This window comes from Cnephaeus nilssonii (assembly GCF_951640355.1).
Source record: "Cnephaeus nilssonii genome assembly, chromosome: 19".
NCBI lineage: Eukaryota > Metazoa > Chordata > Mammalia > Chiroptera > Vespertilionidae > Cnephaeus > Cnephaeus nilssonii.
The window spans coordinates 13,897,425-13,903,514 of NC_137090.1; positions in this window are offsets into that span (position 1 = coordinate 13,897,425).

Sequence of the window (6,090 nt, forward strand, 5' to 3'; positions counted from 1 at the left end):
GCCGCTAAGCACCCGGCCCCAGGGGGGCGGGCTGGAGGGAGGGGGCGGGCGCGGGGTGCCGGCCGGGGGTCCGCTGCTGCCATGGCGCGGCGGGGAGGGGGCTGCCGACCCGGTTCACCTGCCGCAGAGGGGGCGGCCGGGGCCGCTTCACCTGCCAGAGCGGGAGGAGACCGAGGCCGGGCAGAGGCGGCGGCGCGCAAGGCAGCGCCTCCGGGTCCTAGAACCGCAGGCTGCCTCTCTCCGAGCCGGGGATTGGCGGGGTCCGGGTGAAGGGGATCGCTGCCGGGGGCCGGAGCGGGCAAACCTCCCGCTGATGCTTGTCAGCCACTGCGAGTGCGGCTTGGAGACCCATAACGGGGCAGCGTTGGGGCGCAAGGGCTGCGTCCCCCTCTCCGGTTCCCGACCGAGAAGGTGGGAACCCCCTTCCAGGCCCCCCAGCCCTTGTTTCTCTCCTCTGTTGAGCCCAGAGAAGAGCTGAGGACCAGAGGGAACCATCTGCAAATGAGAACCCCAAAGAAGGGCGGGGTGGGGGGCGCAGACCCAGTCCAACGGAGACCCCTCCCCGCGACCTGTCCCACCCTGGACCAACTCTCTGCGCCCGTGCCGGCATCCCCAGTGGTCTTAGAATGCGAGCGCCCATGGAAAAGGGCAGAATTCCAGAGTCTGGGGACCACCGAGGCAGTCTCAAGGAGAAGCGTGGGGGCTGGGAAGGGAGGACTGAAGCTTGCATCCAGGCTGGGAAAGGAGCAGGCACCGCAGAGGGAAATGAATCTCCGTGACGCTGTCACCAGGGACCTAAGGTAGCTTCTCATCTTGGAGAAGAACAATCCCTGGGGTCTGGCAATGACAGGAACACTTCGGAGGTCTTCTTTCATGCATCCCGACGATGACCAGGGGAGGCAGTATAGATATGACATCCTAATTTTTGAGATGGGGAAACTGAGGCTCGGAGAGGTTGAGTTGTCCAAGGGCACGCGGCTAACAGAAAGCAGGAACAGGCCTCCTCTCTGTTTACCCTCAAAGCCGACACTGCCTTGGAGCTGCTGTCCGGGCGCCTCACGCCCCTCTCATCCAGGATGGACCAGAGGATGAGAGAGTATTGAGGAGCATAGAGCCCCAGGTCTGGGCACAATCTCCAGCCTGAATTTGGAGCTTGTCTTTCTGTTGCTCCCCATCTAGTTTGTGGGGATCCCCAAGTGGTCCCTTCTTGCACTACCAAGGCAGTGAGGAAGGAGGACCCATTAACGAGCCCTAGATTTCCTCTAGGCCACGCCATAGTTTCCTCTTCCTTCTGCCCTCCCTTTTATATTAAAATACAAACAAAACAAACAAACAAAACTGACAAGGATTTATTTTTTTATGTTTTATTGATTTTTTACAGAGAGGATGGGAGAGGGATAGAGAGTTAGAAACATCGACGAGAGAGAAACATCGATCAGCTGCCTCCTGCACACCTCCTACTGGAGATGTGCCTGCAACCAAGATACATGCCCTTGACCGGAATCGAACCTGGGACCTTTCAGTCCACAGGCCGACGCTCTATCCACTGAGCCAAACCAGTTAGGGCCCAGACGACCATTGAAACAGGAGCTGAGAAATTAGCTCTCTAATCTTAAGGAATGAGCCAGCCCCTTCTCCCAGGTTTTCCCGATGTAAACCTTTCTTCTGCCAAGGTCGTCAGCACCTCAGGTCCTCAGCTGGGTGGGAGATGTATCACTTACTTCCTGTCCCAGCCAGGGACCCAGCAGGGGAGACACAGCAGGGTTTTCTTGGGCGTGCTAAGAAGGCGATCCATTCTGTACCCACTGCCCTCACCTGCAGCCTAGAACAGACCAGAGTCTTGCCCTTGGATTCTTGCCCTTGAGATGAGCTCAGACCTCTTTCTTTCTTTTTTCTTCTCCCCACCCCCCTTCTTTATTTCTTCTTAAAGAACTTAGTCCCAGATCTCCTCAATGAACTATCTCTGCCCATTTAACAACAAGCTTTCACCGAGCACCAGCGGTGCGCCCAGCCCTCTGCTCACTCCTGGAGGCTCTGGCAGAGGAGAGGAGTCCCTGTTCTCCGGCTGTTCTCCGGCTGCTCGTAGCCTAGCAAGGGACACAAACACATGCGGGACAGTGGCTGCCACCAGGTGTTCACACTTCCTTCCTCTTACCCAGAACTGCTTCTTTGAGCAAGCAGGATCAGGACAGAAGTTGTGCCCGCGGCTGAAAACCCAAGCGGGGGGCGGGGGGGGGGGGGAGCCTCAAAGGCAGTCATTGCAGGCCTGTGCCCTCAACACCATTGCCATCCACCCCTCACTCCTGGTGTGGTGGAGATCAGGCTGCGCCGAGTAGAACCTCTTGTGTGGAAAATAAGTAGCCCCGCAAGCTTACGATGACTCTCCCTTGTGCTGATCAGAACGGAGAGGAACCAAAAAATAAGGGGGGAAGAACTTAATCAATTATCACCTAATAAAATGTGGTTGGCTTGGCAGCACTATCTTTCCAATCATGGTCCACAGAGGAGGAAATCCTAGAAGGGAGGCTTCAAGTTTGGAACCAATGCTTTGGTGAGTCTGTGCTTCCCCCTACTGGGCACAGGCAATATGGCAGCCAACATAGGGCGAGGCCTCCAGGGGTGACTAAGATTGAGTCACAGCGTGGGTGACATTTCTGGACTGTCGCCTTGTCACCTCCAATGCAGGGATTGTGCAGCCACTGGATTCACTGAGTAGGTGACTGAGCAGATTTCCCCAGGAATTTCCTCGCTCCCCTCTTACCCCCGCCCCCGCTCACCATTACTCAGCTGGTGCCCCTTCAAAAATAAAAATAAAAGGTAATACATGTGCATAGTTAAAAAGAAAAACAGCCCCAACCGGTTTGGCTCAGTGGGTAGAGCGTTGGCCTGCGGACTGAAAGGTCCCAGGTTCGATTCCGGTCAAGGGCATGTACCTTGGTTGCGGGCACATCCCCAGTGGGGGGGGGTGCAGGAGGCAGCTGATGGATGTTTCACTCTCATCAATGTTTCTAACTTTCTATCCTTCTCCCTCCCTCTCCCTTCCTCTCTGTAAAAAATCAATAAAATATATTTGAAAAATAAAAACAGTTTTAATGTATCTTTCCAGAGATAATTTGGGTGTATACGAGCAGTGTGTGTGTGTGTGTGTGTAACACAAATGATAGTACACATTCCACACTGTTCAGCACCTTGCTATTTTCATTTAAAAATATATCTGCCTTTGCCAAATCTACAGTCCCCCATCATTTTTGTGTGTCACAATTTATTTCATTATTCTTCTCCTAGTGGATATTTAGGTTGTGTCTGCCTGCAGGATATATCTTAGTACACTGCAATTATGTGTGTATCTGTAAGACAAATGTATAAATATGACATTGCTGGGTCAAAGCTTATGAACTTTTAAATTTGAGATAGATTTTCATGGAGTTGCCCTCCAAAAAAGTTTTCGCCAACTTGCGACCCCCAGCAATGGGTGAGATTGCTGGTTTCCCCTCATCCCCACTAACGGAGAGCTAACGGAGGGCACGAGCAGGCCTTTTGGTCTTTGGCGAGGCCTCTTTGAAAGCCTTTGTCACAAGGCAGGTGACGATCTGTCTCTTTCTTTCCCCAAGGCAGAGACTGTGCAGTCCTTTCCGTCCCTGCACCCCAGCATAGGACTCCTGTATTGAGTGAAAGAGACCAGGACTGCTTTGTGGCAGGCCTGGAGCGGGGAGAGTAGTGGGTTGGGTTTGAGCAGGAAGCCTGTGCTTAAGGGCCACTCTTTTTTTTTTTTTAATATATTTCATTGATTTTTTTACAGAGAGGAAGGGAGAGGGATAGAGAGTTAGAAACTTTGATGAGAGAGAAATATCGATGAGCTGCCTCCTGCACACCCCCCACTGGGGATGTGCCCGCAACCAAGGTACATGCCCTTGACCGGAATCGAACCTGGGACCCTTGAGTCCGCAGGCCGACGCTCTATCCACTGAGCCACACCGGTCAGGGCTTAAGGGCCACTCTTGTTTCCAGGCCTGATCAAACCTCAGCCCCAAAGCCCAAAGCCCTGCAGGAGCCCTCCAGACTTGGAGACCTGAGGTTGAAGACCGAGCATTCCCAGGACAGCTCACACTCAGCTCTCCTGCATCCCTGAACCACGGAACTGCTGGGAGACTGGAAATAAACCGGGGGTCTGGATATAGGGGGTCAGTGAAACCAACATCCAATAGAACTTTCTGCAATGATGGGAATGTTCTCTATCTGTGCTGTTCAATATGGTAGCCACTGGCCACTAGGCACTCAAAATGACTGGAATGAAGGGCATGTGACTAGATGGGGAGGGTGGGAGTCTGGAAGAATCCACAGATCCAATTCTCAAGGACCTGGGGGACATGCTAAGTATATGAGACTTGAGCCTGGTGACTGACAGGGTGAGGGGGGGCGGGGCAGGAGGGACAGTTTGAGGGCATTAGAAAGAGAAGGAAGAACTGAAGACCATTTAGGGATTTCAAAACAAAACACAGATCAGGAAAGAGAAGCAGAGGGAGGTAAGGGCGAGATCTTTGAAAGGGAAGGCATGGCTTTGATGTAAGGGTGAAAAATAGCTCCTAGTTGGAGTGCAGATGACAGAGAGATGGTGAGTCACAATGGGACAAGGATGAAGGAAGAGCTACAGACTGAGAGAGAAGTAAACAGTTCCATTGATTGCTGGAACCAGAGGGGCATCCACTGGACCAGTCCAGACAGGAGGGTTGGAGATTCAGGACTACGCTCCTAACTTGGTGAAGAAGGGAGGGCATGTTGAAGCCACTAGAAGGCTGAACGAGTCCAGAGACCCCTCTGACCGCAGGAACGGGGAGGATGTCTCCACTTGGGTGTGGGAGGGCACAAGAAAGACCCGGACCATAAACCACCTCCAGCTAGGCCACTCCCTGGGCAGCCTGCAGGCACCAGCCATTTGCGGGGGAGGGAGGATGGGCGGAGACTAGGGAAGCCAGCCTGGCCCTGGGAGGTTTGGGGAGGAGGGCCAGTCCCAGGTTCCGGGAGCAGGTCAGAAGGGTAAGCACCCTGAAGACCATTGAGTTGGGCAATCAGGGTACCCCTAGCGGCCTTCAAAAAGGAATAATGCTTTCAACAGGGACTGCTGAATTTCAGTGGCACGTTTGGTGGCAGAAGGGAGAGAAGGGGAGAAACTGAGGGGCAGAGCCTAAGCCAGCCATCAACAGAGAGAAAACACACATGTAACTAATGGTGCTGTTTATAACCTGTGTTGAAAATATGATTAACGTTTTTACAGATAACTCAGGGATTAATCCTTAGAGGTTCAGGAGTGTCGTGAACCCTTAAGGTGGAGAATCCCACCCCAGGAACATAATACCACTTATGTAATATTCCCACCAGGGGTGCGCAGCCTGAATGTATGCGGAAGGAAACACCAAGCAAACCCCAAAGGAGGAGCACTCAGTTAAAGGAATAAAGGGGTCTCTACTCTGAAAACAAACAAACAAACAAACAAAAACACCTCAAGAAAGATGATACAGCCCTAGCCGGTTTTGCTCAGTGGATAGAGCGTCAGCCTGCGGACTGAGGGGTCCCAGGTTCGATTCCGGCCAAGGGCACATGCCAGGGTTGTGGGCTCGATCCCCAATAGGGGGCGTGCAGGAGGCAGCCGATCAATGATTCTCTCTCATCATTGATGTTTCTATCTCTCTATCCCTCTCCCTTCTTCTCTGAAATTAATAAAGAAATATATTTTTTAAAAAAAAGAAAGATGATACAGATGAGAAATCGCTCCAGATTAAAGAAGCCTCAAGAAACATGACAAGTTCCAGGTGTGATCCTGGTCTGAATCCTGCACTAGAGGGGAAAAGGACCCTTAAACGACCCTTATTGAATCAACTGATAAAATTGAAATACAGCCCTGGCTGGTTTGGCTCAGTAGTTACAGCCTTGGACCGAGGGGTCTTGGGTTCGATTCCCAGTCAAAGGCAAGTACCCTGGTTGCAGGTTCAATCCCTGGATGGGGCTCAAGAGGGCGGCAACTAATCCATGTGATGTGTCTCTCTCACATGGATGGATGGTCCTCTCTCTCTCTCTCTCTCCCTCTCTCTCTCC